The sequence below is a fragment of the Osmia lignaria genome, chromosome 3, assembly GCF_051020975.1.
Source record: "Osmia lignaria lignaria isolate PbOS001 chromosome 3, iyOsmLign1, whole genome shotgun sequence".
NCBI lineage: Eukaryota > Metazoa > Arthropoda > Insecta > Hymenoptera > Megachilidae > Osmia > Osmia lignaria.
Window position 1 is genome coordinate 5,232,560 of NC_135034.1, and position 25,527 is coordinate 5,258,086.

Here is a 25,527-nt window from a genome sequence, read left to right on the forward strand (position 1 = left end):
CGATTATATTTATGAGCAGGAGTTATCGTGGAAAAAGAAAAAGATAAACGTTGAGCATTTCGAGATGGTTTTTTATTTATTCGAAAGTGAAATCGACACTCGATACGAACATTGTAATTTTTAAAAATGGTACGTTTGGAATCTCTCCATGGTCCGCCATCCGCCATACTAAAAAAAAATAAGTTCTTAGAGCGTCGAAAAACAAGAGCTATTTTTCAATATAATTATCAAGTTCATTAACACTTCTAATTAATTCTGCCAATATCTTTTTTGACCCCACACGTACGTATTCTTCCATCATTTTCATTTACCATCATAAAATCAGCCTTTCCTTCAAAGAATGCAATCGAATTACCAAAGCTGTAGTATAGATAAGAGGCTGTAAAAAGGAGTAGAGAAGAAAGAGGGTTACTCGAGCCGAGACACGGCTCGAAGGGTCGTAGAATACATAGTTATCGCTTACGAGACAGTTTCTTCTCGCATAGCGATCCCTTTCTTTCTTTCTTTCTCTCTCGAGAAAAAAAGGCGAGAGAGAAATGAGGCGAAGGGACGCAATTTGAGCGTCGTTAACCGACAGCATTGGCCCGAACGGACGAGTCAGTATGGCGTCGAGTGAACGACAATAACAACAATAACGAGATGGTGTTGCGGTTCGTTTGGGGAGGAAAGAGAGTTCGCGCTCATCCCGAAATAAACGGCGACCGCATACCCGCCTGCGAGCATGCGCACACCGCTCATTTACTCTTTTTACCCTTTTCCTCTTGTCTTGTCCCGTCCCGTCCTGTTTGCTTTTCTTCCTCTCCTCTTCTTCTTTATTTTTGCACACCTTAACCCTGCTATTCTACTTGCTTCAGCTTCGCGTTTGTTTCTTTTCGGGTCTCTCTGACCCCATCGATAAAAGTACATACACAATGATTGACCCTTTTGCTAAAAAAGTAGAAAATATTTGGACAATTCTATTTGGAACAAAAAATATTCGGGCTATGAAAGATAAGAATTGTGGCTCTCTCCAAGGTCCGTCGTCCTGGGAGTCTCTCCATAGTCCGCCATTCGAGGGTTGAGAATTTTTTATTCTTTTGGGAAAAAGTCAATCTTTTAAATATTTCAATTTCTTCCTAACTTTAAAATGTTTCTCGTTCCTCTTCGACGAAGACAAATGGTGCTCTCGTTTCATCCTTCGTTTACCCTTCTGTGTCGAACGATTTGCAAAGCGAAAAAACGACAAAAGATCCTCCGTGGATACGTTCGAAACCAGTTGGAGGATCAACGAGGTCACCGCCACCTTTTGCTCAGGATTCCCTTAAATGGCCTCTGGTTGGCATCGCCTTTTAGAACCACCGTTCGATGGAACTTGTCTCGTCACCGTGTCCCGACTTTCCTATCGCTTTGCCTCGCATTGCTCCACCTCGTGGTTTTTCTTTTTTCTCCCCCGTTCGCCTTTTTCCGTCTCTTCGTTGTCTCCTCTTTTGCATTTAGCGATCTTTGTTTCCTCGAGGATCTCATTATACCTCGCGTAACTCTTAACTAAGACGCGAGAAATTTCAGAACTATTCAAAATTTCTGTTAACGTTCGTACCTTGATGGCAGTTCTTATTTACGTTGCCATCTTGATATTTCGATAGTTAGAACGATATTCAATTCATTATCACGCGTAGATCTGAAAGAAATCCTTTCGGTATTTCATTATTCAATAAAAAAACAGTCAAGGCAAGATCGTATGGTGAGAAGATAGATTTATCTGGTAGAAAGTAGACATCGAACTACTGATATTGTCTCGTCGATTTAGATAAAGTATTGTAGTTTAGAAAGTCTTGTGCCCGTAGGAGTATCGATGAATTTATTTCTTCTTTTCGTATAAATAAATGCGTACCATTCTTGACCAGGACAAGATAAATAGATATCCTTCATCTATTTTAAAAACAATCCCGAAAGTTTTGGGATTTCGAATACATGTATACTTATTAGCAAGTACGCTGCATACTTTCGGGGGCTCGCCCGATCGCGCCCGACTTTTTCCGAACCGACCCGAAGTTCGGTTACCTGACACATACGCACATCCTTAACCTCGCAGTAAGTGATCGAATCGTGAGTAAACGAGGACGCCAAGGAGGAATTAACGAGATGTGGAAAACGACGAGCAGATCAAGAAGGTAGGATTTTCCGATTTCTCAAGTCTATTAGAACCGTTCGTTGTTGGATAATCGCTATTAGGTGCGAAACGTTCGTTCTCTTGATTCGTTACCGATAAAGTTTAGTCTTGAATTATCCTTGCTGGGGGATTCAACCGCTGCTCTTAGGAAGGTCAATAAAATGTCAGTCTCTGAACCTTCTTCGACAGGAAATCCGCGTAGCAGGTTCGTACGTGAGGTCGATGCGCGATCGTACGTATACGTGACACGGTTCAACTTTCGTCCAGAGAACACGTCGTATTCTCTGTTGGATTCGGTTCGGACTATTAGTGGTTAGAATGGGTCGAGTTGCCGTTTCAGGTACAACTCCAGGAAGGAAAGTTATAGAACCAATCGAATTTTAAGGAAACTTGGTATGTACGTTTATAGATCAGTATGAAAATAAGAGATATTAGCATTAGTATTAGTACTTGTACTATTGATAGCGGAGGGATCAAGTCTAATAGTCGGCCATTTTGTATGTTGACTCTCAGACGGCGGACCATGGAGAGAGCCACAATTCTAATTTAATTATATACTTCGCATTACTTTTATTTCGTAAATTTTACATTGCTCTTTTAGAAATTTTTCTTTTAATACATACATCGAACGATTTTGTTCAAAAATTATACATTTAACTTTAGATTAATATCCTCCGTTATTCGAGGGTTAAAAATCGGCTAGCGATACGACATAACCTCGCAATTTTTCAAAGGTGGAACTTTTCAAACGGTGATTTCACATCTTAAACTTAAATATCCGCTTGTAAAGTTCCATGAAAATTGGAAGGGGGTGAGGGGTTGGTTCAATGATCTTGCTTGTCAGTCGAGGGAGTTCGAATCGCGAGCAACAACTTTTAATCAAGTGACCGGTGTGGAAGTTAAAAAGGTGCAACAACTTCTGGGGCTGCTCCGGCCAACTCTATTTATTTGCTTCGAGCTGATTGAACACGGGACTGCCTCTCGCCTGTTCTTTGTAACTTTTCCAACTGTGTTTATTCCTTGGCTACGCTCCCTTGTAAAGAATTTAATTGTCTGCGGTTTAATAAAACAAATAGTAGGGAAGAAGGGTGAATTTCAATATACATACCGTTTTCTTATTCAAATATACTTTATTATTGTAATAGAATAATAAGGTATTAAGTAGCGTCGAGTATTGTTCTTTGTAAAGAAAAATTGTTGATTTTACTGAATGCGTTTAAATGGTACTTAACACTCGTACATGAAAGGCATATAATTTAGTAACAAATTGATTTTCTGTACAGTGGTGTTATGTAACATTATTTTCTTTATTTCTTTCATCGTGCATTAAAATATCAAAAATTGGCCGAAGGGCACCAATGGTTCCCCGCATAGTTTAGCTTTTAAATATACAACGAAGGTGCGGGTTTACGCAATGGCTACCATTGTCAATTGCTCTTCCCCAATCGTGGTTCTGTGATTAACCGCTCAATCTACGGGAGACAATGCGATGTCCCAGCCGGCCAATTTATCGAACACCCACGAGGATACTTTCACGTGGACGTGAGCTGTGTAAAGATAAGAAATAACCAAAGGTCGTGTAAAGGCCCTTAACCTCCACCCCCTTACAAATCCTGTACCGAAGCCCTTTTTAAACGAGTTACCTTTGATGACCAGTCAAATTTTGCTAACTTTAATCGGATCGATGTAAAGCGGCCTGTTAACCCTTCCGCTACTTAGGGCGAACATAGTCGTTCATTGCAAAGGGTTAACAATGGAAATAAATAAATGATAAACAGCAACAATAGAAGGCAGAAGATATAAAGTGTAATAAAAGGTAGCGTTACAATATACACGGTTTAACCGCGGTCGAAAGAGTGTACAGAGAAAAAGTAAAGTTTCAACGAGAGTTTGGATTTTATTTGAAATTTCGTATTCAGGGAAGTTGTTGCACAGTTGGAGTTGCAATTCGAACAAGTAACCAAACTGGACGGTTGGAAGTCGACAAATTTTCTCGCTCTTTCCCAACTAGCCAGGAGAGTTTCGAAACAGAAAACTACTGTGGTCAGGAGTCGGATTTAAAAAAGAAAGGATACACCACGAAGAATCCACTTGGCACAGTTTTATTTCCTCTCTGGTTAGACATTTTTCCCCTCGGAACGACTATTACGCGTTAAGAGTTATCTTTCGACGGTCAGAAAACGTATAAAATCTCCTCCGACCCTTAGGTAAAAATTCCTCGAACCGTGCGATTTCAAAAGTTTTCTAGTTACCACCCTCTCTCTCTCTCTCTCTCTCTCTCTCTGTTTCGCATTTTATTTTACGTGTAGTTTCTCGCCACCTTCTCCTTGATGCAATGAAACAGCTCTTCGGGGGTGCTTCAGCCATATTTTCGCCAGATTTATTATTTCTTTTCTTCAACGCGGAGAGTTCAGGTCTTGCCGTCCGGAGAAGTTTCCTTGCTTGTTATTTTTCTAACAAATTTAACTTTTCAACGCTTAGAAATTCGAAAATAAAAGTGTTCCTGTGTTATATTCAACTCTGTTGATAAATCGCAGGAATATTTTTCCACCGTCCTTCGCGATATTAATAATTGTATAAAATAGATAAAGAAGACGATGAAAGGTTTCAATGTTTAAATCAAGAATTAATTGTTCGACGTTGTTGAACAGTCTGAACTTACTTCGGGATCAAAGACGATGATGCCTCTTTCAGAGTGAAAAGAGGATCCATTCTTGAAGAGGGATTTATTCTCTTAAATCGACCCATTGAGATGGACTCGAGAGAAATAATGGTCGTTCGGATAACCAATGTTCCATCATGTATATTCTTGTTGATCGTTGATCTCCCACGTGTACAAATGATCAGTGAAATATAATTCCCTTGCGGTCACTTAACTGACTCGTGTATAAAAGCAACATTTTAACCTTTTAAACGGACAGAACAAGTTAAATCGTCCTTTCTGATAAGAGTCCTCGCTTCGAGATACTTGCACTTTTATTGAATTATTGCTTTCTCGCGATTGCTTTATTTATGCCCTGAGAATCGTGTTGACATAAATTATTCCTTATTTTATGGCTACTTCGTTTATTTTTCAATGACAAAGTAGGAAATATAATGGAGGTTTTATAATTAATGAGAAAGTGGTAATTCTATATTTGGAGTTATTAAGTCCACTTATTTAAAAAAAGAAAGAAAAATGGAATTTTATTTTTGATTTGCTCTTCTCCAAAATTTGAAAAGTGTGTCTTAATCTCTGGCTCTGGAAAGAAATGGTAACTGAATGAAATTGAAGGGTTCCTTCGTATACATATACATAAAATAATATGAATCTTATTCGAAATATTTTCCATGCCGACGTAGAGATATTCTTCGTAACGTAAGGTCGAAGCCCACTCAACGCTTCGAGGTGAGAAAATAAACAGTGAGGGAAGCTGTTTCGAGGGCTCCCGAAAAACTGTTTATTTTTTTTCCTCTTCTGTATACCCTCGTGGGAGCTCTCGATGTCTTACGGGAAGTATGTAACGAAAGGAGAGATAGAATTGTTTGCTCGTTCAGTGGCCGAAGCACATGTAGTATCGGTTTATTCGCGAATCCGATTTTTCAACACCTCTTATCATTAGCAATTTCTAAGTATTATCGTTTTATGATATAAAAGTGTTAGAAGCACTTAGAAGCTTAATCCTTTATAGGGTAATAGTCGTTTCTCAACGTTTTCTCGTTTCTGTCCCGATTTATATGAAAAGTTTGTGAAAAATAGCCCGATGCGTATATGTTAAGTGCCATTTTGCGATACTTTTATGTCATCGAATCGCGAAAGACTTTCTAAGCTTCCGTGTGTCTGTATATTTAATTGAACCGACACGGTCGTGAAAGCTCAGCACCCTTTTATAAATGCTCACCGTATGCATATTCAGTTGGTACGAGCGATTCTGTGTGCCGATCGTCGATATCTGATTGCCAGCGAGCAGGTACAAAAGTATCTCGTTCGTAGCTGGCGGGAAAAGAGTGACACAGCACGATAAGAGAAACTGGCGCGGCGTAGGTGGCAGGTTACGGGCGACGATATCATCGCACTCCAGCATTCCACCGGCTATCGATCATTAATAATCGAATAACCTTCTGATCGGTTAACGCGTTAATCCGTGAGCTGAAATTTTAAGTGCCCCCCCCCCCCCCCCCTTTGTATCTCGATCGGACAGCCAGGCTTGTTGTCACTTTTTTCCCTTTAACGAACGTCCAACTTCGCAATTATATTTAATTTATTGAGCAATCCGTTCGATAAATATTGCGAATTGCGAATTCAACATTCCCACCTTCGATCTGATAAATATATCAAATATATTCGATTTTTAATATTTTTTTTTTTATTCAGATGCTTTTATTGACTTTATGTAAAACAGGGCTGAACTTGCTGAGATTGATTTTGTTATTTAGAGCTCATGTTTCGACAGCAGTAGATGGGTATTAATTAATTGATTCTTAAAATGGAAAGTACAAATTTTTGAAGTACCCAGAGCTTAGACCCTTTCTTCTTTTGTCAAAGAATCACAGAAGTCCCAAAGTAAATATTCTCGAAAATCTGAAATATTAGGCATTGTTGATTTAAGTATTCTGTATATTTGAGATTCTTAAACAAGCTGGTGACTGAAGTCTGGAAGAAAAAGGATAATAACGATAAAGACAGACCACCCTTGTGGAAGCGAATGCGACTTGTATCAGACGTTTCTCTTCATCTATCAACTTTCCCCGACGTCCTATCCCGCCAATTTAAATCCCCTATCATTCTTACAAGACACTAGCAGATTTACTCCGCTTGAATAACTGGCATCTAGAATATTTACAAATATAAATAAAACAGCAAATCATTTTAACAGTGGATGTTGAACAGAATGAAGTGGCATTCGGTGTGTTAAGTGTTTTCAATGTTCCTCGTATTACGATCTGCATTGTTTGGCATGTTTATATAAAATCAAGAGGATGGTAAATAAACAGGAGAAAATTAGGAAGGATTCAGATGCAGCGCGTAAAGGCGTGTGCAAAGGTGCACGACCATTAAGGCTCGCGTAGGCGTGTTCGCGATTTCTGTGCTCCACGGACCACCCGCGTCTGCATCGAAGAATTGAACAGAGGATCATCCTATTTGCTTCTCCAGTACCACGATAATACGGTTTCAAACTACCTCTTGTAATCTTCATCTAATCAGTTTTCACACTCCTCCCTGACAATTGATGTTTTTATGTCGTTGCATATGTAGAGGGCTTTATAGACAAGATTCGTGGTTGTTGAACGTATTTCTGTGCATTCATTTTACGAAATCAGTTTGAATATATTTAAAAAAAAAGGATTTACTCGATATTAGAATAGAATTTAAAGAGTTATATACTTTTAAGCGGCTAAATAAGAAGCAGGTATACCATTAAAGGTATGTAACCCGTTAAAGGGTTAGTAACGAAGGGGTTAATAATCAGAGCTACTTATTTCGCAACGGCAGTCGACGCGTTAAACTTTACCACTGGATCATTAATCTCGATCAGACATCTTTTGTTTCGTATCGCGAAAAATTTAATCAATCAGCACGCGTGAACAAAGCGACGTTGAATAAAAATCCATCGATCTGAGAACACCATTGCTATATCATATCCTGTTCCGGCTTTCGAACATGATTTATCGACTAAGAGGTACGAGTGCGAGTGTTAAGAATAATCTAGCAATCTCCATCGAAGAGTGACAGTCTCGAGTAACTGGCTTAACGTTTCCTATCGATGCAGAGACAGCTTCTTTCCGGCTCTCTTTCTCTTTTTTTCCTCTCTTTTATTCGCCAGTTCGATGCTGGAAAGTAAGATCTCCATGACAAATGCTTGTCCGTCGTTGGACGAGCACGGTGGTCTTGGCGATCGGATTTTCGACAACCATTGCTCTTCTCTGCCTCGTTTAATCAATTACATTGGTATAAAGTTGAAATAATAATATTAGTTATTTTGGTATTAAACGTGTTAATACGAGCGAAAGAAAAATCGTTCGAAGAATGAAAATTCAGGTTCGAGCCGCAGGTGTGTTTCCGTTTAGCGTTCACAGGATCCGGGAATATTGTTGCATCTGCACGCGTCGAAAATCCAAAGCGGAAAATCGCTCGGTGTCAGAGGGTTGGTCGTGGTTGTATTTTTCAGATTCATAGGGATTGCCGGGTTTAAAATGGTACGGTGGTGTCGGCGATTGTATAGGAACGTTAAGGGAATTCCAGCAATAGGACGAACCGTGGAATCGAGTAAAAGAGGAGCCGAGAAAGCCGGCACCGAGGTGCGAAGGCACCCTACCAATCCATTGTCCTCTTGTCCACCCTTGGAAAATACGTTGCGAGCCACCCATGCGCTGGTGCACACACGTGCATGCGTGGGAGAGACACGATCGTGCATCCACTGTGTTTCTTTTTCTTCCGACAGAGAGAGAGAAAAAAAGAATCTTTGACTTGTTTAAACAAACCGAACGGTTTCTCGAGATAAACAGGTGCAGACGAGGATCCTCGTCGTCGGGAACGCTGCTATAGATCTTTCAAATCGAAATGATTTATAGTTGTTATGGATTGCTCTTTGATATTTATTGTTACAACGATCCTTCCAGTAAAATTTCTTAACCTAAGGGAATATTTCAGGGAATTAAGGGGTTCCTACGAAAAATTGTTTTCATTATAGCTTCTCATTCCAAGTGTTATTTATTATAAAAAAAAAAATTCAATTTTTTGACTCGATAGGAATTCTTCTGTAAAGTACTTATATTGAACTCGATTTCATCGCTTCAGCTTACAGTGTAACTATGTACGATAATATTTTTCAATTCATTGTCCATCGACGTGTGTAACACTTACGAGATCCTTCTTAGCAGCAGGAACGTATCCAAAGGGTGTTTATAGAAGCACCCCTCCCTTCAATCAACCATGTTCCATCGGTGATATTTTAACGTTTCTTCGTTTGTCTGGTGTCTCCGTAAAAACCGAGTATTTTTTTTTTTTTTTTAATTGACACACTCGAATCGACGTGGTGGTGTTTACGAATAGAAACGAGACGGATAAATAGAGTGAGAGATTTCGATGGGTCGAGGAAAACGTAGCAGGAGTCGGGGGTAAGGAGGGTGGAATAAATAGAGGGTAAAAGCTGTCGGTATATCGTGGGAAAGAAATCTAGGACGATCGAGGTGGTAATCGGTTGAAAATCCCCGGGGATTCTGGAATACAGACGCGGGACGTTGCCGGCTGGCTGGCTGCTGTATCAGCCTCGATAAATTGGAATTAATTAGTGAAAATAAACGAGCCGACTCGATTTCTCATCCGCGTGAAATAAATGCGATCGTGAATACTAATGAAACGATAGTGTGTAAGAAGGCACCGGGATTAAACGTTCGTTTCCCTCGTTTACGACTTGCACAACTTTTCGGGCTTAATTTAAACGTAACGACGCGACGATTAATTATCCCGGATTCCAGAAAATTAGCATCAACTGGTAACTTCATTTAGAAAATGCACTCGGTATTATCGTTGTTGTAGTAGGCGTGGAATTATTTATTTATTTGTAGATTACCAGGGTGTAAATGAATATAACGTGAAGTATCTCCATGGTTCGCCGTTCGAGAGTTAAGAAACGTACTTTATTATATTTCTTATATTTTCAAGAAAAGGGCCAATAATTGTATAGGGATTCCTCTATTTTAAATTAGTCTCCACAATATTTTCGAGGGTTCTGATAATTTGCCAAAAAGAAAAATAAAATTGTTGCCACCACAGAAGGCAGAGTGTAATTTTTTCGAAGCAACGTTATTCTCCACCATTGCTGTACGCGAATGTTTGATCGTACAGTATATTTCTGGGTACAGTGTCAAGTACATCCGAGGGAAGAATCGACATTTCGCTTTGCTATTGTTCGAATACCAAACGTCAATATTTGATCGGTGTTTACGCAGCACTCTGTCAACGTTTGTTTAAATAGCACGGCGCGCTCGTCTGAGTCGAAAGCAACTTTCATTTCATTTTTTTTCCTCCTCTTCACTTTGTATTTTTTTCTTCCCCCCCCCCCCCCCCCCCCCCCCCCCCCTACGCTGTGTATCGTTGAAAATCGAAGGAAGGAAAATTGGCGAAATGCAAATATCGAGAGGGCCGGTAGTAGTTTTTAATTCGACACGTGCAAACAGCATTGAATTTACAAAGGGCAGGTTTCGCGACGGGGGAAACGACGAAGGCGTGCAGGATTTTAAATAACGCGTATCGATGCACCGGAGGTAATTGAACCTGAAATTATTATCCGGTTCCTCTGTGTAACTCAAAACGCCACGGGCGTAAAAATGTCGGACAAGAATCGGGGAAGATGAAAGCCAACAAACCCTGGCTCGTATCGAGCCCTTAACATCCGTCGAACAAAAAGAGAACCGAGAAAAGACCCAGGTAGACGGGGACGAACGAGAAAATATTCAAGTCATCGTGAATCTGACAAGCCAACTTCCGGATCAACGATAACCCAGTTTAAAGGTCCGTTCATATTCATGAATCGGATGAAACTGTACTTTTCATTAATTAGGAAATAACAGTAATTTGTCTGTTCCAAGAAAACAGTTACGAGATGAAGTGTATTTATTGAAATTTTTATTTTCAAGAAAATAGAAGAATTTTAAGTTTTAACCCTCAGACCAGTTTTAATTTAATTTTCTATTTCATATTATTTTCATTTTCTAAATATTATACTGTCTCTTTACATAAATTACCTCGTACATTCTTTAGAATCGTATCCCCTCAAGATCCCAACAATACTTACCGGATGTTTTGAATAAAAACATGAAATTATCGGTGTGGCGTGCGGAAAGGGGTGAACGCATGGAAGCATGCAAATTTAAAGATGGTATAGAATCTACGTGAAAGGATAAAAATTACCTCGTTCAGCGGTGACAAAGTTAATAGATATAATGATACAGCTGAGATTTTTGATACATATAACGAAGCTACCTGCTGTCAATGTTTATTCGCGACCGATTTCATCCACCTGTTCACGTTCACCGTTCCCTCTTTCCTCTCGTGCCTCTCTTCTTTCGTTCTTTGTTTGATTTTTTCGCTTCTCTTCATTCCGGTGTAGAAAATTAATGTTTGGCAGAGGAAGTAGAAACGAAATTTATGGATATCGAGGAATATTCTGTTCGTAGCTTTTGTTCACGGTTAAAAATTTATTACGCGATACGGCAGGCTACCTGTAATTAAAGGTACGCTCGTGTTACTCTGTCCTGGATATTAGGTACAGTTGTATATAGTCGGGCGTGAAATTGTGAAGGTGAGAGAAGCGTGAAAAAAAAATATAGTATCCGGCGTGATTGGATTCCGAGCAACATCTGTTGGCAATTCTGACAAATGAACTTTAATCCGGTGAACGTCGCTGCAACAATATTTTCTCCTGGATGGGTATTGAATGGTGGCCTGGATAAATGTGATGTTTTAACGAAGTTGATTGATCAAAATGTCAGGTGGTAATGTTTGCGAATGCGTGTACACTCGTGATCAAAAGATGCTTCCCCGATCTCGCCCTATCGCATTATTTTTTATAATTTATCCATATTTAGACTAACAAGTGTGTTTGTCTGTTACAGGTAAGCTGAGTTCAACTTCTGAAGTCTTCATCGTAAGTACCTACATAGACAATATTATAATTCGTCTTAATCAAATTTATTTCTGGATCGAAGTTAGGAAGATCCACGAACTCGATGCTACGGCTGTTCGCGAAAATCTCTGGAAACTTAGCAGATCCAATCTGTTAAATTTATCCTATTTGCTTTCTCACAGTAAGATTTCTTCGAAATGACAAATTTCGTTTACCTTACGAACTCCAGAAGCCATCACCACTTTAAAGAGATGTAAAACTTCGCGGTATTACATTTTTTTGTTTTTGCTACACCGACGATAGCTTTTCTCTGAAAGATTACATATCTGGACCCCAGTGTATCAAGTTCACTTTTTTGAAAAAATGGCATTTACGTGTTTCTTGTAAAAATAATATTAAGTCCAATTCTGGTTCTGAGGTACAGATATAGATAATTCGTGATCCAAATCATTATAAATTTGAAGGTTCAAGTTTCTGCTTTACAATTACCCCATCAAAGTTGATAGAGAAAATTCACTTTAGTAGATGAAGTACAGAGAAATTGTGTTCAGGACATAGGGAATCATAGAGAGGTGAAGATATAAAACAGACAGAATGAAAGAAATAAAAAGATTAGTTAGGATTGACGTTAGTTCCTCATCTATGATGGTGGGCTCTGGCTTCTCGAAGCCGGAGCAGTATTATCGTGCGCTAGTAGCACCCTCGACAAACGAGAATACATACGGATAAGTTGTCGTGTATGTAGCAGGGTTCACCCAGTGTGTACGTCAGTAGCACATTTTTCCCTCGGGGGCCAAAACTAGATTACCGTTGCTGGCATAGCAGGGGCGATTCTTACTCGTCTTCCAAATGCTCTTTGTATTCGACACGTGCAACCTCTCTGCTTTCTACTCTCCCTTTATACTGAAACAGCCTCCTCTTTTTCTCTATCCACACACATATTTCGCTTAAACCTTGTTTCCCTTCCCTGCTAATACACTATTGACACTTTCAAGTATCCTGCTGAATTGAACGATATTACACCTTTGATTAATTTTACAATTTTCCAATTCTGTAATTCTACATTTTTGCAGTCCTAAAATTCTGGCGAAAAATTTAATTATAATAGAAATAAATATTTTGACATTAAAGCTAAAGGGTCTACCCAGCCCAGGAAAGATGCCAGTTTTCCTCAAACTTGAAGCACCAAGTTGATAAAACACAAGTGTTGTTTTATGACTTCTCTCCAATTATCATTTCCAAGCCTTTATGAAACATTCTTATTTATTCTTCGAGTTTTGAAAGGAAGTATACGTGTGGTCCATATGAAAGAGGGCAGAGGAAGAGGTATCGTAATTCCTACCACGACAATTCGACGCCTCTGTTCCTTTCTGACCCGCCCACGCGGTACTTGGTATCTTGCATGCACATTCGTACGATTCTCCGATTATACAGGTTCCTTCATAAAGTGTGAGACGATCGACAGTACCGTTTTCGAACCTCGATGAAAAGCTTTTACGATCTTGAAGAAAACTCTCGCGTTTCCCGGTAAATATCACGCTTTTGCTTAGATCGTTTCATTTATAGATCTGGTCGTTAAACGAGAAATCCAACTGTAGCGCTTGGTCCGTGATTCGACAGCAATTCTTGGCGAGTAACGTTGATTTGCATGAATAGAACTTTCGAATTTGTACATAATGCACATTTGCATAGGGAAAAATAGTAATTCCGTGTGCGATACTAGTAAGAATATAGCATTGAACCGTTAGCTCGATGCAACAGGATAATACTTCGACTCGCGGTCAACAAACGTTTCGACACCGTCAATTATGCAATTTATAAAATAAATTTTTCATATTTTTAAGCAAAAGTGATATAAATCGATACCACAGAAATACACAAGTAGATACATATTCAGTTTCGGTGGTAGGAGTTTAATAATTACGATCGTTTAATTAGATTTCAATTAATTTTCAACTAAATTTCGATAAGATTTAATTAAAGAAACCTTTTAATTATAGATGATGATAATTAATAATAATTAAGAGACCTTCTCGTATTCCGCATGCATCCTGCTGCGTAAGTACGCGTTTTCCGCGCGTAAAACAGTAGTAGTAGATAATAATAACCGAGGGAAAAGAAAGATACAGTCGGGCGATTCGCGAATTTCATTTATATCGTATCTCGTAAAATTCTTAAGATACGTATTCGCGAGTTTATCGTGTCGCTATATTTTTCGGCTCGAATACACGGATAGTTTGAAATTTCACTCGTAAGATACAGAGGTAGATTGGTCCGCGACCAATAAAATCTTTCCTACTATGCTCTTCTTTGGTTAGTTTATCTTCTGATAAATAGCATTGTCGTTTCTACGAGTCAGGTGTTTTACGTACAGCTAGCGATGGGCTATAAAGAGTGTCCCACGCAATTGGACCAAACGTGGATAACTCTAAAATGGCAAAAGATAAAATTAAATGGTCAGATCTTATTTAATTTATGATGCGGGTCATCGGTGACCTCCGGGGTATTTGTTGTGTCAATAACTAGATATTTAGAATGTAAATTAAAAGCGAATACCTTAATATTTTCAGGATATTAGAATAGATTTTTATATTACACTTATCTTTTATATGAGATGAAAAAAATTATTAATAAATTTTATTGAACAGTATTATTCGAGGATCTGAATGAAATAAAGGTACAAGTTTGAACGAACGGGTACAAATTGAAACATAACATTAAGAGAAGGGGACAGCCGTTGAATCCCTGGGATTCCACGTCCCCTATTTCAGGGATAAAACTGTGTTTTGCTTCAATTATCTCGAACAAGCTAACTTGATATATGAGAGAAAAAAAGAAAATGTAACAGAAGTAACGCAGATTTTTCTATCCGTCATGCGTGAAAAGGAAACGTTAAGAAGTACAGGGCTAAAGAGACGGTAAATTAGTATCTTCTTAGAGGGTGCCACACCTCTTCTGTGACAATCGTCCTGCCGTAACTAAATACCGGAATATACGAATCATTAACTACGATGGCCGATTGTTAACGATATTTGCAATAATTTCGAGCTATTTGATATTTTTAACACGTTCCCTGTCGCTATTATTGCTGATTGATACTATTAGTTTAATTCAGTTAACACTTCTCATAGCGACCAACTTTTTAATAATTTTTTAATAAAAGGAATTAAAAATTAAAAATGGTCACTTCGAATAATTAAAAAGAAAATATTTCGAGCAGCTTTATTAATATACTAGTAATATGAGGTGGCAAATAGAAAGCTTGAAATTGGAAATTTGTAAATTAATTATTCCTATTTTGAATAATTAGAACGTGTTAAAAATTTTTCCATAAATCAATTGAAAAACGTTCGCGTGCAGAGCTTCAAAATCTCTTGTTCATTTCGAAGTGGAAAAAAAAGGAGAACGAAGCGTTGCACGAAATGTTCCACGAAACCACAAGGTGAAGAAGTAACGAGGACATGTTATTTGCCAATCAGTGGTTCTTCCTGTAGCTTTTCAAATTATTTCACTCGAAAGGACGATTGTTCTCTGTTATTATATTCACGAATCGTGGCTCGACGATTAGATACAAGCAGAAAATTATGGCTTGTGTAAGCACAGTGTAGGGAAAGGAAGAGAAATCTCGACGTATTAATTGAAGTTAACGAGCATACGTGTCGGTGGATTCAAGAACCACTGTTCGAGGCGGACGAAAGGAGAAAGGTATTCTTCTGGATTCGTTCTGTTACGAGAGAATTTAATGATTCTTCAGGGCTGTAACGCCACACAATATGTAGTTTTTCTTTTTCATTTGTATTTCATTTTTATTTCACGTTGAAATCGGGTAATGTATACAGTTGTTGACCTTTTTCCTAAAAAAAAAGTAAGAAGTTTCTTAACCCTCTGCTGGCGGACCATGGAGAGAGCCACAATTTTCATTTAATTTCGTACAGATTCAAGAGATTGGAATTTCAAATTTGAAAATTAATTATTCCTCAGTGATTTTTGGATCAAATCGTGCAACGATAAAGCACATTAGATTTCTCGTACCTATAAATAATCGGTTCCATCATTTGCCGGTTAGCAATTCAGTGGGGTCCGAAAATACCCAAGAGACATCACTGCAACGTCCTATCGAAAGGTATCAATGAAAAAGGAACAACAGATTCGTCGGGGATAGGATGATCGGCCGAAAATAAGCTGCAATTTTCTACACGAGTGCACTCGCCGCGTCTGCTCTCGTAATTCCTGGCCTAGAAAGAAAGAAGGAAAGAGAAAAATAAAAGGGAGAACGAGGGATGAAGAGGGCAAAGGGACGATCCGACAAATTGTGCGGGGAGATTAAGCCTGTTATTCGTGGACAACAATGGAGCGAAGAAGGGCAAAACAGAGGCTGCAGATGGATGTCAGGTAATGTCGAGCCTCTATGGGACACGTTTGTCCTTTGCGTTATTTCAACTTTCTCCGACTGATCGATTCTTTTGCATTTCGTTCCGCCAAATGATACGAACGAAACGAGAAAGGCAATAATTTGAGAGAAAGTTTGTCGTCAAATTCATTCTGAGAGGATGCGATAATGATGAGGTGTACCGGTCGTACACTACCGTTTGTAAGTGTTTGGAAATCTCGAAATTAGATATAGAAAAAAAGAAATTATCAATTATTAGTATTTTAATTTTAATTCACGCTTATCGAGTGGAACATTGCAGTTTAATAGAAACAGCTTGTATCTCTGTACACCGGCAAGTATCATGGGACATATACACTATAATTACTCTGACGGTGGACATTAGTTTGACTAACTACGAGCTTCGAAATTACTTTCGGTTAATATGCTACAATAACAAGGATTGTAAAATAGCTTTCGCCCAATCTCGCGCAATCATCCTTTCCATGCATGAAATTATCTTCTAACATAATTTATTTGTCCAAGCAGAGTGACACCCATCTCCCGATTTACACGGAAGATAGGTTTACTTGAATACCGTGTAAATGGAAATAATTTTTAAACAAAAGAAAATATGAAATACAAAATTAAATTAAAATTGTGACTCTCTCCATGGTCCGCCGCTCGAGGGTTTTTAACATACAAATGAGAAACAAAAAATATCAGTCTATTATTAAAAAGCAGGATTTAGTTATGTAAATTAACTATAAAAAATGCAAATGAGGTGTTACGTTAACGTAACACCGGTCCATAATGGGTTAATTTTACGCGAAGCGCCGTTAAAACGTTCAAGAGAGAAAAATAGTTAGAATAATTAGTGTCGCCGTTAATAAGGGTGATAATGTACTTAAAATTGCGGAAATGCTATTAAACACGATTACAGTTATGGCAGGTCAAAGGTAGCACGTGTCCCCTTTCAGTTCGCACCAGGCAGTCGCACTAACAGCTCGTAACAAACTATTTACCTACCCCTATGGTTACTGATTTTTTTTTTTTCTTTTTTTTTTTCATAACCCCGATTCACTTATGCTGACATATCTGGCAATACGTACAATGTGGCTACGATTATCGATCCCACGCTCGTTTTAACAGAGAACTCGACAATTTTTTAGCGGGATGGAATATCCGTAAAATATGAAATTTGATGGAGAACGTTGAACGTTGTATACTGTTTTTTATTATTTTTAATCCCCGCTTACAATAGTTGGATTTTATAAAGTCTAAAGAAATTTTTAGTGCTTTGGTACACTCGTAATCGAATCAGACTTTCCTAGGAAAAGAATTTTTTTTTTTTTTAGGAGTAAGAATTTTCATATACATATGTTGCGAGTAATTGAAAATCTCAAAAATTCATTTATTTTAAACTGAAACGTTCCCTTCGTTTCCAATGAAATTCATCATTATTCCGGTTAAATGAATTCTCAGATAAGGATTAAACTTGCGCCGTATATAATCTTTCAAGCTGTGGAGAAAATTAAAATCTCCAGATAAAGTAAGATTTATAAGAACTGTTACAAGAAAGGGTCTGTAAAGCACTCAAAATTTTTTGACGCTCGAACACACGACGGAGGTGTGAATTGCGATAACCTACCATTCGAACGGCCGAAAGATGAGAAATTATCCCATTAGAAAGGCTGACAAAAACAATGAAACGGGTGTAATTTCCTATCGAGCGAAGATAGGAAGAAAATAATACGCTACTTCAAAGATACGGGGAATAGAAATTGGTAAAAAAATTTATTATATTTAATACATTTAAGTATTAGGTAATCCCAGAAGTAATAATCACTCATCTTAGATAAAGTAAGCGATTATAATTTATTATAAATGTTTTAATGAAAATTAAAGTGTTAACGTATAGATACAATTAGTGGAAAATATTACCAGTGGGAAATCTAAACTTTTGACCTTTAATATAGATGACGTTAATCTTGTGAAATAATGAAAACTTGAAAGTACATATTTTAACGCTCTAATCGCGATCGTAAATATGTATGTTTCTCGTTTAAGTGGCTCATTTTTTATTTTTCTATCGCTGCGATTGAGAAATTTCATCCCAACGTTATCGATCAAATAAATAAACGAAGCAGTTACAGTTGGAAATTTTTCATAAATTTATACCAGAGCGAATAAAAAATTGATGGAAACATTTTCACTGAACTTTGATCGTACCTGAAACGTTTCAATCAATTGCGAATATTTTTATTTCCTGTTAAAAATCCAGTTGACGATTACAGGGATCGGTAACGTTCGGATGTTATTCGTAAAGGGACGAGTTTCTGATGTTTTAAAATTCCAGAAATGATCATTTAATACAATCGAGAGTGTGGATTATCGATTCGAATGCGACGAGGGTAGGAAAGTAAAGAAGTAAATTAAGAGAGAATCTCCCGGTACGTTTTTATCTTTCTTTCAAAAGATTTAACGACTCGGCCAAGCTGTCGAACGAGTGTCACGGTAAAAAAGAATTCAGAACGCGGGTTCGCTTAATGAGCCAAAGATGGTAATTTTCAAATGATTTTTCGCCTTTTCTGGCCGCTTTTTTTTTTTCTCTTTCTTTCTCTTCTTTGTTCGTTCTCTCGTGGTACCGTGCTAAAAGCTAATGGTCGCCATCCAGCCCCGGTTCCCTTATTTTTCCCTTTTTCATCCGTTTTCGCTTCCTCGTTCGCAAACAGAATTCTCATCTGAACAAACTTTGCGAAATAAAATAGCATTTCGTGGCCCCTCGTTGGAAATAATTTCGAATAATCGCGTACACCGTCGAGCGGATTCGTTTCGCTGGAAACATCGTTTCGTCAAAGGATTTTTAATACTTTGAATTCTTTGAAATATATCGTAAAATATATCTGAACTCCAGAGCCAGAATGTGTTTATTCTACTTGAAAAAAAAAATTGACATTCTACCTGTTCCTTGTATCAAATTTTTCACTCTTCCTGATGGTACCTAAAATTTTTTTTTATTTCAAGTCGTTTAGTTTTTAATATAATTTATAATTTAGTGGTTTAATTCTGTGTCAGTCATTAGTTCAAGATTCTTATTTCCTTAATTATTAAAATTTCTCAAGGTTCCAAATTTATTATCAGTTAATTATTATTCAAAGTATTTCACCTTTTTTTATTCAGAGACATTGATTTTAAGATTCTCTTTTCTTTCCCTTTTCTTAAGTATTTAATTCGAAATTAATTATCGATTATTATTGAAAATATTCCACGTTTCCTGATTCAAAGCCATTCGTTTCGACGTTCTTTTATTCTTTTCCATTAGGCATTTAATTTAAGTGAATTTATAGCGCTGATCACCGATATCCATTATAGCAATGAACGTGTTAAAAAGCAATTAACGTGTTCGTTACGTTCTCACAAGATTACCAGGAATGTTTTTCTTCCTTAACGAATATCTTTCACGCAATAGCAATTACGCGTTGGTGCCATCATCTTTCATCTCGTCAGCTTACGCAACGGCGATGCTTCTGGTGTTCCGTGGCACCAGTAAAAAACGTTTTAAAAGATTCTAGCTGGTAAAAACGACCAGGTCCCGGTGAAAAAATAAAAATAAAAAAACGTACGTGTTCCGCGTTGTGCAGGTTTATTCGCGGCCCTCCATTTCCTCGACGCACTCCGGCTTTAATGTACCTTCCGAGTGGAGCGAAAGCACGGTCCGCGCATTCCCCGACGAAGATCTGTTTGTGAGGCCATTAGGGATCAGCCAGGATCATAAATTCATTGATATATTTACTGTGTAAACACGACCAACACAGACTCGTTCCGTTCGCAACGGAAGATGTCTTAAGGCTGATTCAGACAACACTGATAAAACGTCGATAGATAAGAGACAATAGTTGAATGAGAATTTTCAAATTTCTTTCTCTAATTCATTAAGACACTTAAATGATTAGATTTCCGAAGGCACCCGATGTTATTACTTTATTGCTGTGAAATGTGACGAAACTAATTACCCGAGTGTTGATTGATTAAAAGTTGCATCGCAATCCTGTATTGAAATTTTTGTACAGAAAAATTGAATTTTTCCAGCGATGTTGCAACCGTGTTCCGGTGTCACAGGCTATACCCAAAAATTGATTTTAAGCAACTTTCTAGTACAATATCCGTAGATTCCTTTATGATTCGTTAAAACAAATGGATCCATTTTTGTTTGGTCGAAATGGATTGGAATGGATCAGGATAAAAATTTCACGTATACGGAAGTTCATCCGTCACGTAAAATCTATGGAAAAATCGGGAATCGATTTATCTTTCCCCCGGACAATAGTTTTTCAGATCAGATTAAATACACCGAAAGCTATTGTTCAAGTAATTTGCATTGGCAGGGTAGCATTGGTCCTTAATGAATTGAACGAAGAAAAGAAAAGAAACAGATGTTATCTCGAAAGGCGATCGCTTCAGCGGTTGGTAGTTCTAATTGCGACAAATCTGTTAAGGTTTTTTCCTAAACCAAAGATGGATTATCATCTTTCGAGTAGTTCTGGTAGCTCGTTATAGTCGGAAATAAATCAGCAACCCTCGTTCGAGTAGCTTTCCCTCGGTCTCGTCGAAGGTTTACCTGGTTTTTCCAATTTCACAAGTCGCCAGAGATTCCGGCTTCGATTCCGTTCAACCCTAATATCCCAAAGAAACGAACACTTTCTTCGTTCGCAGACAAACTACCGATCTCGGATTTATGGGACACCGTAGCTTTATCCGTCCTTTCAAACGACTAGCCTAGACGAATTTTCGTTTACCCGCTTCTATTCAATATCAACTGTTAAATGGAATAGAAATTTCGATAATTAGAAAGCAAAATAATTATTTTTCATTGCGAATAAACTTTCATGGACCGGAATTATTTGAAATACGTTTAAACTAGTTTTCGGGTAGAGACGAGCGTAACGAAAGGGTTAACTGTGACAGTGAACGCGTTAAATGGTTATAAACGAGCGACATAAATCGAATTGGCGTATCGCTATTCTTACACGCGGTATATGTACTATAAATTTTCGACCAACCACCACCCTGGCAGCTCCAAAAATATTTTTTACCGAACCTACATGACACGCATTCCTGCGATGGACGCAGATGGTCTACATTTGATCGGTCGATAGGGTGCTATCGTCTATTTGTAAACAGCGGTAAGAAGAACGGTAGGAAAATCTCATAAATTCATCGACACCCTTCTGATTTTGCGCGGCAAACGCGTCTTATCTTTAACTACCACCTACTGTTTCCGAATATCTTTTCGATGATTGCGTACAATTTTTGAATTTTATTTTGAAAAGGTAGGTTTTCAATCTCGGGTTCACAGGATTTTTTTTATTTTTTTATTCTTACTATCGGTAGAACGTGTTCCTAAAGTTTGGTCGCCTATTTCAGACACGGTCCGTGGATATTTCATTTTGTTTTTTAAGGTTTCAAGCGATACTTGACGAACGAGAAAAAGAATGTTCTTGCCGGTGTTTTTCATCGACCGATGCGTTTTAATCAAAAACTTTGAACCGCTCCTCGAACACGGGCAAACGTGAAATTCGTTGTTTTCGAGATTGAAAGGCTGAAAGACGGATTGAGCACAAAAATAATTCGTTTCCAGCTGTTCGTGGAAATTGTGCGTTGCGAGAGATTCGCGAAGCTCGAGCCTCCGGCGGATTAACTTCAGCTATTTCCAACGTTGAAAATATTAATTAAAATAAAAAAAAAAAAGTTGGAAAACATAGGAAATCCATTCGCATTCGAATATCGGTGTTTCGCAAACAATTAAATGCAAACTTTTCATCCGCGGAGTAATTATTAGATACGTTATTAATTTTTTCGATTTTCCACACATTTTCGAAAATATTTATTAATTAATTTCTTAGAACCCTCTATTTGTGCTACTGATTTATATCACATTTCAATTTCTAAGATAAGACTTGAAATAAATTCACGAGCCACTGAATAGCAATTAAAACTATGTTGCAGAAATCTATAAAAAAAAAGAAAAAAAAGAAAATAGAAAACTGTAAAAACGATTGCCACGTTCTAGTTCTAATCGCGATACCGTAAAATTGGCTATGATACGCTCACCAAGATTTAAATAGGCACCAGTTTTTTTTTTTTTCTTTTCTTTCAATTCCAACACAGCGGAACGTAGTAAATTAACACCGTGATTAAAATATCGCTAATGCGCGTAGCCGGGCTGCTTTTATTTTATTTTCTCCGTTAAAGGCGTGCAGATTGAAATCGAGGCGTACGACTAGTTTTAACGATCATACCCGGCATGTTGAAGTAATCGAACAAAATATTTTCCAGCTACTTGATATTACTCGCTTCTACGTGATCCCGTTTAAACAGTGTGAACGGTACTTATCGTTAATGACCGTGTTTCGTTATGTTTCGCATTCACTTAGAGAGATTAGTTTTCCGGTAAACCTACGGGATACGAAAGAAAAATCAGACATTCCTGTTCACCGTGCATTTAATGTCCGATTAGATATGAAATATTCTAAGGAGAATGAAAATCAAATGGATAACGTTTCAATTAAGTAATTTAATATACAATTTAATGTACGCTGAAGGTACCGGTGAATTTTTCGTCCAATTTTTATGAAACGTTCCGTATAATTTGGCTCGAACGACAGGGTCAAAATTTCACGAATCTTCCTGACAGGAGAAGTAGACGCGATAAGTAGACCCTGGGGGGGATCCGCACTCTCGATGGGAGATTCTCATTCCTTGGCAACTGGCAGAAACACGTTTTCGCTAATTTCCCGAGCAACCGAACCTTAGCCAGCCAGTATCATCCACTTAACCCTGCGGCTACATCTCGTTAGAAGGACTCGAAGAAAGAGCCGTCTGATCCTCGAGGTGATACCAAGTTTTCCCTCGTTACCAGAAAAAACTTTGTCCCGTTCTCCTCGAAGAAATCTTTTCACGCCTTCTACACTGACGTTGGGTAAATCCCATGAAATTCTATAATCACCACCAGCCAGTGTCTGTTGATCTTCGGTACTTACTTGCTCGGTTACGTCTTTGTATTTTACTTTCTTCCTTTTATTAAGGATTTTTTTTGGGTTCAGTCAGGTTGCTTAGGAATTTGAAAATTTTTGAATTATAGAATCTTAAAATGTTTGGATGGTAGAAGGACCAATCCACATTTTAGGGGTACCCTTTGGTAATTTTCACGTTTCTGATTTCACGTCGTTCGTCTTTTTCAATGGAAACATTGTTTTCTTTGATACCAGTAAGGAGTTCATAAAACTCCTAGTTTCAGTTTTGAGTAGAAAATAAGGTGATGTTTTTGCATGGAGTTTTCGGGAAGATATTTCAGATAGCCGACAAATTTTACGGGCCACCCCAAACGGGCTTTTACGAGCGGCTATGAAAGATCAAGAGAGCCGATGCTGACTCGAACGAAGAATATTTACTACCCCGAATATATGCTCCATCGTGTGAGTACCTAGACACGTAGAACTAGGGTCCCCTTTTGTGTACATATGCGTCCCATAAACGGTACATATTATTAAAAACCTTCTTTTTTTTCCGAAGAAAGAAAAAATATCGAGCTTGTGGATAAATTGAATGTTCTCTCTTAGTATCTTACTTGTAACACTAATAATTAATAATTTTCCATAAGCGATCACGATAACCCCATTCTCCTCTGTTCGAATTTAAATAAAATTTTATTTGCAGTGAAACATTTAAACGTGTATTCTTCGTTGTAAGTTTTCGAATACAATTTGTAAGAACGTAGGAAGAGGTTTCGTCGCGGACGAGCCCTTTTTTTATTTTCACCGCGTCAGTAACATCATGAATGGCGTGACCAGGGTTGCATATTAATTAGGAAGACCAATCGAGGTGATAGTCGCGTGTACGCGCGTGAAACGATCGTTTCGGCATATTCGTAGGTCGTATCGCGGGTGGGCACGGCTTCGTTTAAATTCGTAGCCTGTTGTTCGACATTTTATTACGAGGATGGACGCGTGTAGTAGGCGGTCGACGTGTCTCCTCCCATGGTATTTTAAAACACTCGTGTAACCATGAAAAATTACAAATTTCCATCATTTTCCGTTATAATGAATTCTAAAACAGCACGCTATTTTCATTTACATCTGGTTTCATTTTCTTCATCAAATAACTAATTAAATTAAATCCCCGCCAGGAAATCTGTTATTTCACCCGTAATATTACCGAGTTTAATCCAGAATCGTCCAATTACCATTGAGTCGAAACGAAATGAAACGGTGAAGTTTACATAAGCATTAAAGGTACACGTTTACCCAGAACTCATTATTTAATATACACTGATTCCTCGTTAAGATTTCATGGCCGACACTCGCGGCAAAGCGAGGCGACGCGACGCGACGCGACGCGACGCGTATCGAGGCTCAGCATCAAGGAGCAAAGAAGCGAGAGGATCGCTTTCAGCTAAGCAGCTCGAGAGCGAAGGGTAAAAAAAGCGAAAATCTCGCTCGGCTGCTGATAGTAGGTAGCAGTTCTCATCCCCCGAGGGAGTCCTTCGTAACGGCGAAGGGAAAAATGAAGGAGCAAGAAGAAGGGAGGCTGGAAAAAAAAAAAAATCAAAAGAAAGAAGAAGAAGACGAAGAAGAGAAGCGAACCGGCTGGCGGTTATTTTAATGAGAGTTAAAGACCTTGAGTAAACGTCGAATAAATCATTTCGCCGGGGCGCTAAGTGCACGACAGAGGGGAAGTGCATCGTTGGACACCTCTCTTTATCCGAGTGGATCGCAGACAGGCGCAGTTGCGACGGCACACGTTGCTACGCCTACGTGGAAACTCGAGTCTATACGAATCGACGAGACACGGCACGCCGAGCGACCAAACGCGACCCACCGTCCTTTCGAATAACCGTTTGACCGCGAAAAATTACGTTTCGTCTTTAGGGTCCGTCAGGCAATCGATAAGTATCATCAATATTCCATATTAATTTAAAAAGAAACTAAATTAATAATTTTCAAGTTGAAAGAGGCGAAGGTATAACGGCAAATGATCCCACGCTTACATATTAGTCGAGCGCGAGTTCAAATCCAACATTTTCAAAAGAATTTTTTTTTTTTTCAAAATTTAGTATATTAGTAACTTGAATAATTGGATAATTAAAATTTACAATTTTTTACAAAATTTTACAATAGTTACGAGTTTTATACAAGAGTTTATTTACAAGAGTAAATAATAATTAACGTTTTAACGTCACAGAAAGGACAAATGTTTGCTTCAATTTTTAGGCAGCAATAAAAAAACTGGATACAGTAAACTCTCGCTATATTGCCACTCTACCGAATGTTTAATATACACACATATTTCAAAGATGAAGACAGCTTTGCTCTGTACACTGGCGCAATTGTGTTCCATTT

At 38.1% G+C, this 25,527-nt stretch overlaps 1 protein-coding gene across 2 annotated transcripts in view; it reads left to right on the forward strand.

Moving 5' to 3' along the window:
* The first annotated feature begins 1,741 nt into the window (after positions 1-1,741).
* The window catches only part of LOC117605398 (netrin-1-like), a 63,042-nt gene continuing 39,256 nt past the window's right edge, over positions 1,742-25,527 (forward strand). The window contains exons 1-2 of one of the 2 annotated variants that reach the window (XM_076693387.1): positions 1,742-2,150; positions 11,747-11,778. The gene's annotated coding sequence lies outside the window, so the exon portion shown is untranslated. The remainder of the gene's footprint in view (positions 2,151-11,746; positions 11,779-25,527) is intronic. The other variant, XM_076693388.1, reaches the window with a different exon arrangement.